General features: G+C 42.1%; 1 protein-coding gene across 1 annotated transcript in view; it reads left to right on the forward strand.

Moving 5' to 3' along the window:
- Positions 1-5,577, forward strand: part of FOXO1 (forkhead box O1) — a 65,334-nt gene extending 59,757 nt beyond the window's left edge. Inside the window, exon 3 of the mRNA XM_040426083.1 lies at positions 4,245-5,577. The gene's annotated coding sequence lies outside the window, so the exon portion shown is untranslated. The remainder of the gene's footprint in view (positions 1-4,244) is intronic.
- The last annotated feature ends 6,939 nt before the right edge of the window (positions 5,578-12,516 follow it).

A 12,516-nucleotide genomic window follows, 5' to 3' on the forward strand; every position in this document is an offset into this window, starting at 1 on the left:
CAGCCACATCCCCACCCTCCTCTTTGTACCTCATGTTTCCTCATGAACTCCATTTCTACCGAGATTCAGCTGTATTCATCCCTGACAAGAAGAGCAGAGAGGAGGATGAGGCAGCTCTTTAGCTTAGTTTTCTGAAGTAACTTGTTCTCCTGTGTGATTAGGGCAGGCTTTGTGTGTAGTAATAGGACGGCAGCCATTTTATTCCCCCTGATTGCTCTCCTGACAATACGAGCCAATATAACTAATGAAAGATGTTTAGGAATATATTTATAATAATGAAAATACTTAAATATTACTTTTTCTTAATTTCAGGAGACCCCCTTTAAAGCGATCCTGTCACATTGAATGCAGTCTGTTACTGAGCAGGATATGAGCAGGTTGATATACTGAATCTTTTCCCATAACATTATATAGCTTGAATTTTATTCATTTAAATCCCTACTCTTTCTATGCTTAGAGGTCTGGGTAGCCCAACGGACTCCTAAGCATAGAAATAGCAGGGGCTTAGTGTCTTTTCAGTTTATTTTTAATATGGTGTAGGGACAGTGGTGTCAAACATTTATTTAATATACTTTATTAGGGAAAGATGTTTCATTGTACTATAAAAGCGGGTGTAAAGAGTCTTCTAGGCAAATCTCTAACTGATCATTGCTAAGGAGAGTCTGTCTTCAGTGTTCTGCTAAGTGCTGAAGACGCTTGTGTGTAAGGCCTATTGCACACGACCGTATGGCTTTTTCAGTGTTTTGCGATCCGTTTTAAACGGATCCGTTGTTCCGTTTTTTGTTTCCGTTTTGTTTCCGTTTCCATTCCGTTTTTCCGTTCCGTTTTTCCGTATGGCAAATACAGTATACAGTTATTTCATAGAAAAAATTGGGCTGGGCATAACATTTTCAATAGATGGATCCGCAAAAAACGGAACGGATACGGAAGACATACGGATGCACTTCCGTATGCATTCCGTTTTTTTGCGGACCCATAGACTTTAATGGAGCCACGGAACGTGATTTGCGGCCAAATATAGGACATGTTCTATGTTAAAACGGAACGGAAAAACGGAAACGGAATGCATACGGAGTACATTCCGTTTTTTTTGCGGACCCATTGAAATCAATGGCTCCGTATACGGACCGTATACGGACCGCAAAAAACGGCCAGTAAACGGGAAAAAAAAACGGCCGTGTGAAAGAGGCCTAACAAGTCGCAGAGGCAGGGCGATGGGCAGTGATGGTTAGGGCCCATATACATAGACAGGGACTGGAGTGGTGACAGGAACGTGGCTGGAAGCCTCTGTATGTTTCACACAGGCATCTTCAGATTGAAGACAGACTCTCATTAGCAATGCTCAGTTAGGCCCTATATAGAAATACCTATTTTTGAGGACAAGAATAGGACATGCTCTATATTTTTTGCGGGCCACCGAACAACTGATGCGGACAGCACACCGTGTTTTGCGGCCCCATTGAAATGAAGGGGTCTGCACCCGTTCCGCAAAATTGCGAACGGATGAGCACCCAGAAATACGGATGTGTGAATGCACCCTTAGGGTGTAAGAATCTTCTTAGCAAGGCTCTATTTTCTAGTACAAAGAAACACCTTTTCCTAATAAAACATTTTTATTATATACTTTACCACCACTGTTCCTACACTAAAAATAAACTGAAAAGGAATAAAATTCTAGTTATGATGAGTGTTTTCTCTTAAATATACTGTATATCATGTATATAATATGTTGCCTGCTAATAGGACCATATGTACAATATGACAGCTTCACTTTAAAAGGGGCTATCCCATGATTAAAGAGGACCTTTCACTGGTCCTAACATTCCAGTATTAGTACCTGGCCGTGTAGGGCTTTGAGATGTCGGGGTGCTTCGGCTGCTCTGTTCCCCCGCTGTGCGCCCCGTTCTCTTATGCCGCCCTGTATACTAATTGACAGCATCGGTACAGGGAGGTGGAGACGGCCGGGTTTCTCAAGGGGCATCTCCTTCTCCATCGCAGCAGAGAGCGTCACAGCCGAGGAGAAAAAAAAGCTGACCTTCTCCCTGGCTGTGACGCAAGTGGCACTATACAAAAATGTCCTTGAATAACTCTGTGCTTATACAAAAAAATTTATGACCTGCAATAACAAAAGGATTCATATGCAGGTGCTACTCTGAAAATGTAGAATAATTTTCATGGGACGACCTCTTTTAAGCTTTGAACTACGCATGCCATAGATTGTGCATGTTGTGGAGTGACACACTACACAGGTACGATTATTGATTTTTAAGTGGAACAACGTAAAAATAAAAACTCAGTTACATATAAACATTTATTAAAACATTAATACTAATAAAACGTAACACATCTAACACATAAGCGCAAGTGGTTTGTGGATGGATGAAGTATAATTTTTATTGGTTTGTCCATCTTCACAGAATTTTTTTTTTTTTGTATGTAGAAGAATTCTCTTATTTTACAAGTGACCCCCCCCCCCCCCCCCCCCCCCCCCCCCGCTCTTATTGCAGTTCCATGAATTGCTTATATATTCGACGATTTGAGACTTGCTAGATATTCAAATGAGTTCTCTGTTGTGAGCCCACAGAATAATGTAAGGCAATTCATCTACTGGATTCCTGATCGTTTTATGGTGCTCCTCCCTTTATTTATATTTTTTAGCATTCCTTTATAAGCCAAGATGCAACAGTGACAACTCTACGAATCACTCTTGTTCCAGTGATACAAACCTGCCTCGTGGTAAGGCCGCATTCACACGACTGTGGTGCCTCCATCCTTATATTGCGGACTGCAAATCGTAGGTCCACAAAACATGTCCACCGTCCGTGTGAACTCAGCGTCGCTGTGCGAACCCATTTATTTCAATGGATCTGCAAAATGCGGTGAAACATAGGACATGTCCTGTCTTTTGCAGAGTTGAGGCACAGACCTGGAAGCGCATGGAATCCCTTTCATGGGCTACCGGGTCTGTGCCGCAAAGGACAATGTGTCCGCAGTGCAATGCGGAGTGCACACGGCCGGTATCTGTGTTTTGCGGATTCGGGGTTTGCTGTCGGTAACCAGGGCGCGGCCATCACACATTTGTGTGAATGTAGCCTAATGCACGGCATTGCTTTATGTAACGCTTTCTGGAGTCTTATCCATAGTTTTGGCAGTGACGTCAGTGTAATTACACTTCTAACCGCATTACAAATTAAATCCGTAGTTAGTTGAAAAGCTTTGAGTGTATGTATGTATATATATATATATAATTAGTAATATAATTTGTATTATATTTGGTAGTATTCTTCTTGCATAGGTATAGCTGCTTTCACAATTCTAGTGGTTGCCATGGGAAAAGACAATTTATCTACACGGTCACATAAGGCGGTTTTGGGGGGATTATTTAGAACGTGCTCAAAGTAAAGTCCTCTTCCCTCTCACCGATCCCTGGCAGCTTCTGTTCCAACATTTACCAGGTTTCGGCTGGTCTCTACTTCCTGTTCCTGTATCGACACATAGGAAACGCTTGGAGATGCCTGCTCAGCCAATCACAGGCTTCGGCAGGTCACCACTGCAGCCAGTGATTGGGTGAGCTGCGATCTCCTGGCATTTCCTGTGTGTCGTGACCAGCAGGAACCTGTTCTGCATCACAATGGGAGCGGCACAGATCGTTGAATTGTTGGATGCTTTAAATGCATACTAAATTAAAGGGGTTGCCCGACCTTTTTTAAGTGATTGCCTATCTTCAGGGTAGGCCATCACTAGCTGACACGCTGTGCCCCCCCCCCCCCCCTCCCCACCAATCAGCTCCTCTGTGTTGCTTCGTCGCCAGAAGTCGGCTCCAGATCTACACAGCAGCAGCAAGATTGTAGTGGAGGGAGCTTACTACTACTACATTGACTTCAATGGGAGCAGCGCTGCAGTAGCAAGCTCCCTCCACTACAATGTTGTCTATATTCTGTTTGAATGGAATCTGATTGGTGGCTATGGGCAACTAAGCCAGTTTTCCTTTGTACCCGTTTTGATAAATCTCCCCAATTTGTCTTATATTGATGTGATTTATATACGGCAGACTTCTGGTTTTCTGTTCCAGCATAAATTTTAAGTCGCCAGATCAGGCCTATGCCAGACACTGACGGGACCTGACTGAGCTCATTGACTATAATGGGGTCTGTTAGGTTAGGGATCTGCGCTGTTTATGTGAACCTAGCCTTGGTGTTGAAGCACTTGTTTGGCTCCTGATCTAATATTATTTTATATTTTAGGCAGCATCAGCATGAAGAGCATTGGAAAAAACCTCCAAAGACATGATTTTCTGGCCTGTTTTTCATATGGGAATCTCCTAGAGGATGTGCTGTGCTGCTCCTGGACCTCTATCACTATGAAGTGCCAAACTGACTAAGAAGAAGAAAAAAAAAAATCTACTGGGGGGGTGGGGAGGAAGAAGAGAGAAAATGCCTGCGTCGTCGTTGCCATTCAGATGCTTGTATGGGCAGTAAAGAAATGATGACTTCATGGTGTCGTGTACCCGCTTCTTTGCTCTAGGTGCTTGCTGTGGATGTGAGATCTGCTCAGCAATGGGGCTTTTTGCTAAAATTGTTCTATTTTCAAGACTGGAAGCTGCATTCGCCTCTAATGCACTAAATGACTTAACAAAAAGCATAAAGAGCTATCGCCAGCAATTTTTTTTATTTTTTATTTTTTTGTGATAATTGTCTCTTTGGTAACTGCCAAAAGTGTGTTTAACGGCAACAGTCTAAGTTATTTACATTCCAAGCTAATGGGGATTCTCCCTGTTATTGGACCAACATATACATAATCCTGGGTTGGTGCTAGTATTTTGATAAAAAAAAAAAAGAAGAAAGAAACAAAATAAAAAAACACACACGTGGCCTACGATTTCACACAAAATTTAGATTAAGTATTTAAATAAAATAAAAAAAAGGACAAAAACTTAAATGTGTTATCCAGTGCAGAGAGATTTCTTAGTCTGCCTGTTTTATACGATGGAGATGGAACTCCTTGCCCTCCTGCTATGCCAGAGTTTCCGCAGTTGGAGTCCTTGATAGCTGATGGAGAATGCATCTGTAATGGCACAGGTAACTGATCCGCAGCAACACACTTTGATTTCAGTAGATATTTTGGAACATTTGGAAGTTCATGCCCATTTGTACTTAAGGCTCCAGCCTCCAAACCTCAACATCTAGGCATTGACCCAATATTTTACTGCTCCTTCGAATGGTTCTTAAAGGTCACATACACCTTAACGATTTTTTATTTTTTTTTAATTACCCAATGCATCTAAAATGAAAAATGGAACAACTTTGGAAATAGTCTAGATTCGCATTTCAGACCAGTTTGTGTGTGTGACTATAAGGCCTATTGCACACGACCGTAGGTGTCCCGTGCCCGTGCTGCGGACCGCATATGTGGATCCACAATACACGGGTGCCGTTCCGTGGGTGTTCCGCATCACGGATGCAGACCCGGTCATGTCAATGGGTCTGCAAATCCGCGGATGTGGAACGGAAGCCCTACATGGGGTTTGGTCCCGTACTTCCGTTCCGCAAAAAGATAGAACATGTCCTATCTTTTTGCGGATCGAGGACCTATTAAAGTAAATGGGTCCGCGATCCGCTGCGGCTGCCCCACGGTCAGTGTTTGTGCATTATGCGGGCCGCAACACGGCCACGGAGCACACCAGTTTGTGTGCAGGAGGCCTAAAACAGTCAGAATGCCCCTTTAAAGGGCATCTGTCAGCAGATTTGTCCCTATGACACTGGCCGACCTGTTACATGTGCGCTCGGCAGCTGAAGACATCTGTGTTGGTCCCATGCTTATGTGTGCCCGCATTGCTGAGAGAAATTATGATTTAGTATATGCAAATGAGCCTCTAGGAGCAACGGAGGCGTTACCATTACTCCTAGAGGCTCTGCTCTCTAAAAAAAAAGTCATCACACCTGGCTCTGTCAAAGTGCAGAGGACGCAGCAGTTGCAGATAGAGCAGAGCCTCTAGGAGTAATGGTAACACCCCTGTTGCTCCTAGAGGCTCAGTCGCATATACTAAAACATCATTTTTCTCAGCAATGTGGGCACATATGAACATGGGACCAACCCAGACGCCTTCAGGTAAGTGTCTGTGCAACAGGTCAGCCAGTTTCATAGCTACAAATCTCCTGACAGATGCCCTTTAATGTCTTGCTAGCATAGATTTGGTAGGTTAGCAATGAGTTGAGAACAGATGGAAGAGAATATGATCAGATTACACTGGGTTTGTAGTCAGTTACCATAGCGATGCATAGGACATGTTAACACACAACCTAAGGATGCGTTAAGACTATTTGTAAGGTAGCTTTATTTTAGATGCACTGGAGCGAACTTTGAATGTGTACATAGTCTTTAATGCAGCTCTCGGAGCAGCGTCATGGACTCCACCATGCTCTGACAAGCTCGTATTTTTGGTTATTTTTGGTTTGTCAGCATATAGTGACTAGGCTTTCTTATCTCTCTGCCTAAATTCAAGCACATCTTGGAACAGCTTTATGTTGATCCAATTCAAGGGTTCAACCTACAAGCAGTTGACTATAGAGATAATTGGTTATGTCGAAAGTTGTAAAAAAAAGTGTTTTTAATATCTGTATAATTGTTTTATCTCTTTTTTTGTTTTTGTTTGAGGTAAATCATTGTCAATAATTACATTTTTGGACTGTGCCAGCATTGTAGACTTGCACATAGCACAGGAGCATTCAGTATTTCATTGTGTGCTTTATACCAGCTTTTGTACCTACAGGATTTTGGTCCCCCCCCCCTGTGTTTTTTAATATTTTCATGAAAGGAAAAATGGAGGAAACTGTGTAAATAAGAAGTAAATATTTCTTCATTTTTGCCTAAATGAAATGTATAATTATTTGTATCGCTTGCTGGGAGAGAACCATAATGTCTTAGCATTGACATGTAGTCGCCCCCTCCTCTCTTCAGGCTTTTGTTATAAAGTGTATAACATCTTTAGTGGACCGCTCACAGCCCCCCTGGAACTAGTAATCGGCAACATGTACGACCCTGGCCAAAGAATGTGGAACTGGTAGGCAGGTGGGGGTTGGTGAAGAAGTGTTTGCCATCTCTAGCTGTAACAGATTTGGCATACGTTGCGTTTGCTTTTTCTTGCTGGCACTAAAGAACGGAATGTTGCTTTATTTTCTGGAGGTTCCCTTAAATATACAGAATCAATTCTGTATCTGAAACTTGAGGAATGCACATACCTTGCAATCTGCAGGTATGCTTGTCCTATGCCTAATTTGTAAGTAAGGAACATTTGCCCCTCTCCCAGAGCATTGTATTGTTTTTACCACTTGAATCCAAAAGGGGTGCATTTGCAACCCACTAAACAGCCAGGCCTTGGGGGGAAAAAAATGTTTGATACATATCCTTTTGAGCCCTATCAGCTATGTTTGGGACGCTTCTCTAGACCCTTTTCCAGTTCAACGCATCCCTAAGGTCTGCTCCCTCTTTCTAGTCCCATAAACTCCACTTTTGGCCATGGGCTGTATTACTTTTCCATTGACTTGAATGGGGATATATGGCAATATCAGAATAAAGGCCACAGACTAGAGTGGAGCTGGTTCTTTTTAAATGGCCATTAAAGATGTGATATACAGACAAATACATTGACCATGAGATAAGAGAAGGTGATGGTTGCCATCTGAAAGAGACTTGGGTCTCCATAGACTTGTGTGCTTCAGCTTCTAGCTTTTGCCAAATTACAACTGTCAGCACATAGGAGTTGTAGTTTTGCAACAGTTGGAGAGCACTGCTATGAAGCAACACAGTCTCTAAACCTGGCCTATAACTTGGGGACTAAATTCAAAGGTGCCCAATAGGGATGAGCGAATAGACTTCGGATGAAACTTCGTTAGAATGCTGTACAGAACGTGCGCTTTGTACAGCTCCGAAGAGCCAAAGTTATTACTTCTCGAAGCCTCGTAAGACTTTGGGTAATAACTTCAGAAATAAATTTCTACTGTTAAAAACCTTTTACCGAACTGTAACCCAAACGGCTCGCTCCGTACAGTATTCTAACGAGGTTTTATGCGAATCGACTTTGGATGTTTTCATCTGAAGTCTATTCGTTCGTCCCTAGTGCCCATCCAAGACTGTGACTGTTCACTTTTATTCTGTAGAGTATTAACTGCCAAATTGGGCAAGAAGTACTGAAACTGTTTGTCATACACTTTGTATACATACCCCATACAACAGTAAAATATCAAGTTAAGGTGGTTCCACCATCCAGTTTTATAAAACATTCAATTGGTGCTCATTTATTCAAAAACACTAAAAGTGGATACTTAAGCATATAACAGTAAAACTTTCGGATCAGATTAGAAGATATGTTGATGTAAGAAACACGACCGCCAGCCTTGAGAACCCAAAATGCGCACTGTATGGATTTATCTATGCAGCGTCGCTCCTCCCACGCCGTTCCAGTGTTGTGTCCCATTGTCAGTGGAGTTGCGTTGTTTTATTACTACTATGTATAATGTTTAGTTAGGCATATATCAGTGCAGTTCTTGATGTTTCAGTAAGCTTGTTAATTATGTTAACTTATTATGTGGCCAATTAGCGATCATGCCTCAAGTTCCTCCCGCTTGCGCAGTTATTTGTGGCTCTCTCGCCAGTAGTTTGTAACTGGACACATTGTATAACGTGCAATATATAACGTAAGCAAGCTGTTAATTTTTACACCAGCTCACGTGGGCTTTAGCTATGATGCTTGGATGATGTGAGATTGGTGTCTGAGCAACAGCTGATCTTTGTCTACAAGGATCTAACTTCTTCTTTTAAGTCTGACTCAAAACCTGAATATTATATGATTGGAGGTAAGCACCCCCCCCCCCAACTGCTACCACCGCTTTATTAAATGGAGATCTATAGTGCTGTTTGCCAGGTCCTTGCATTACAGTATCGGGCTAGGTTCACACATGTTAGCTGTGGGAGAATGAAAATAATATGAACTTCAGTGTGAAAAAATGGGGCATATTTTTAAAGGGGTTGACACACCATTAAATACCTCATTCATTAAATTAAAAAAAAATGAATGTTTGCCATTTACAGGCTTTTTAAAAAAATGACCCAGTTGTGATGTTTACTTGCATAGTATGGTGCCCTCCGAGTATATAACTATCTGTGCGTCCATGCCTTGAGCTGAATGCTGCTGGTCGCAGATGCCACTGCCTAGTGATCCTCTGTTCACTGTAGAGCAGCTAATAGAAATATTTTTCTGTCCTGCTTGGCAGGGAAGGAGCAGAGCTTCTGCAGTAGCATGCCAGGATAGCTAGGAAGACTACAGGGAGGTAAGAAGGGTCTAGATTAGTGATGGCTAAACTCTGGCACTCCAGCTGTGGTGACACTATGACTCCCAGCATGCTCCATTCATTTCTGTGTTCTGAGAACAGCAAAGCAAGTGTGCCTCTTGGGAGTTGTAGTTTTACCACCGCTGGATTGCCCGGAGGTTAGCCATGACAGGTCTAGATGAACAGCTGCCCGGAGGAGGAGGAGACTGATTCTGTCCAGAGCCTGCACCAAGGGACATGCATGGTTGCAAATAATGAAAAGGACTTTTTTTTTTTTTATACTACAGGCAGCATAAATTCTAAAGGCCTGTCGAGGCTTATATATGAAAATGATTGATGGGATATATATAAATATTTTTTTTTTTTTTTTTTTAAACCTTGTTTATTAAATTTGAAAAATGACATTGACTCTCATTGGTTGCACCATATTGTTTATGGGCTAGCTGCATTTTTATTTTTTGGGCATTTACAACAGCCATAAGAAATTTATGTAAAAGGCAATTTGTGTGCATATTTGCAGAGCATTTTAGTGCATAATAAATGTAATGCAAAGCGGTGTCAATGAGCCCAAAACCTCTTTTAGCTGCCCTGTTGTCCGTGGTCGCTAGTAGGCTGGCTGTGTAGTTTAAGTCACCCATACAGTCTATTGTCAGCCAAACCCACAGAGAACGTCCGGTTCGGCCTGCACTGTAATGTGTATGGGGAGCTCCCGACTCTCCCCAGACAGATTCTGTCAGGAGAGAGGCGGATCAGGCAAAATGAATCTTTTCGTCCCGTCCTTTCGCGGCGTCTGGCAGCAGCTTTCTCCTCTCTCCCCACAGAGTACATCCGAGCCGAACATGTATGTGTATGAGGAAGACTATCATTTGGATGTGTAAAGGGGCCTTTACATAACGTTCAGACTCTCCCCATAGAAATGCATGTTGGGCTCGGCCATAGATCAGCACTGTAGATCTCTACTTTTTAGAACTTGTTGATTATGAGGGTCCGAACTTGTACTGAACTCCAACTGAATCAAAAATATATATATATTTTTTTTAATGGTTAATGTGCCCTTTCTTAAATGTAGGGAGATTCTCGATTAGACCAATATAAAATCTTATATTTGCACTTGTTAAACCACTGGAAGAAAGTTTAACTGATATTTTATTCATATTTTAGGTATAAAATTATTAAATCCCTTTTAATTTATGACTGATTTATATTAATTTTAAGTTGTATATTCCTTAGCGGCTCAACTGTGGTTCATGCAAGCAAACCAATTCTGACATTCGTTTATCCCGGTTTCTCAAACTTTATCCATTTTAACATGAAGTCAATAAATCAGCAATATATGTAATGGTGGCATGTAAAAACTGCTTTCGTTTGTTGTATTGCAGCATTTTTCTTGTGTTTTTTTATTTTTCTGTCCTAATTCATGATTCAGTATCCGCAGACAAGTGCCTGATGTATTTACAGACACAAGAACAATCTGTTGTATGAAGCCATAAATGTATATAAATTATGCTACAAATGACTATCCTCTGTTTTGTGTCTTTATTTTTAATTAAACCGCTACCTTGAATTCCTTGGAAAAAAGGCATACCATCAAAATGCTGAATTGATCTTTGGTATGCTATACATCAGGGATGCTCAACCTGCGGCCCTCCATCTTGCAAAACTACAACGCCCAGACAGCCTACAGCTAAGCGAGGTCGGAGCTGTAGTTTTACAACAGCTGGAGGGCCACAGGCTGGGCATCCCTGCTATACATAGTTCATAATAATGACTCATTGCCAATATGGCTTAAAGGAGTTGTCTGGGAAACAATAAGTCTAGGTTATTTCGGAAGTTAATCAGCAGCGCCAACCCCACCAGGCAGTATGCCTTTATTTAATTGGGTTGATCCTACCAAGTGTTCTTTAAGGCTAGTTTCACACTAGCGGCAGGGCAGTCCTGCAGGCTGTTCCGGCGGGTGAACAGCCTGTCAGATCCGTCCTTCCGCTAGTTCACGTGTGCCCCCGGACTGCATGCAGTACTTTTAGTCCGGCTGCCTCTCTGCGTGCGCTGCCGCCGGAACTCCGCCTCCGCCCCCATTATGGTCTGGGGGCACACGTGAACTAGCAGCAGGACGGATCCAACAGGCTGTTCACCCGCCGAGACAGCCTGCCGGAGTCCCCTGCCGCTAGTGTGAAAGTACCCTAAGCCAAAGAGATTCAGTATAAATTATAATAAATTACAATTTATGCTGAATCTTTACCAACAAAACTGTATATCCTCCCAGTTCCTCCTGCTCTTTAACATGGTAGTTGAATTTATAAAAACTTGTATTTTTTACATTATATTTCACCTGGATTATGAAAGGGTGGTAGACAAGATGCAGCCTGCTATTTATTCTAAATGAGCTTGTGATATAATATAAAAAAAAATATTCTAGGAAGACTTATGAATTTGGATCGTTGGCACCTTCGGGACTCAATTCAGAAATGGAAATGTTTGGTTTTCTATAATAGGCTGTTACACGACGTGTCGTTGCCAGGCTGTTTTACCAGCGCATCGACACGTCCTGCATCCTCCCACTGGCCCCATAATGCCGACAGTCACCCCTATTTTCTTTTTAGGGTACTTTCACACTAGCGTTTTTCTTTTCCGGTGTTGAGTTCCGTCACAGGAGCTCAATAGCGGGAAAAAAAAATATCTGTTTTATCCTAATGCATTCTGAATAAAGAGCAGTCCGTTCAGGATGCATCAGTTCAGTCCTTTTTACGTTTTTTGGACAGAGAAAATACCGCAGCATGCTGCAGTTTTCTCCGGTGCCAAAAATGCTGAACACTTGCCGGAAGTGTATTATTGCCGGATCCGGCATTGAGTGTTCTGGCAAAACGGATCCGGCTTTCCGGTCTGCGCATGCGCAGCCCTTTAAAAATGCAAAAAAAATACCGGATCCGTTTTTCCGGATGACACTGGAGAGATGGATCCGTTATTTCAATGCATTTGTCAGACGGATCCATCTGACATGCCATCAGTTTGCGTCCAGATTGCCGTATCCTTACTTCCATTTATTTATTTATTTTTTTTTTTATATTTTATTTTTCTTTTCTGACAATGTCGATTAGTTTTATTGTAGATGTTACACTACATAAAACTACATATGAGTGTAGTGAAAAAAACCAAAATGAATAAGTATCTGTACAAACCGGAATGTCTGAAT

Source organism: Bufo bufo, chromosome 3, assembly GCF_905171765.1.
Source record: "Bufo bufo chromosome 3, aBufBuf1.1, whole genome shotgun sequence".
In the NCBI taxonomy this organism is placed as follows: domain Eukaryota; kingdom Metazoa; phylum Chordata; class Amphibia; order Anura; family Bufonidae; genus Bufo; species Bufo bufo.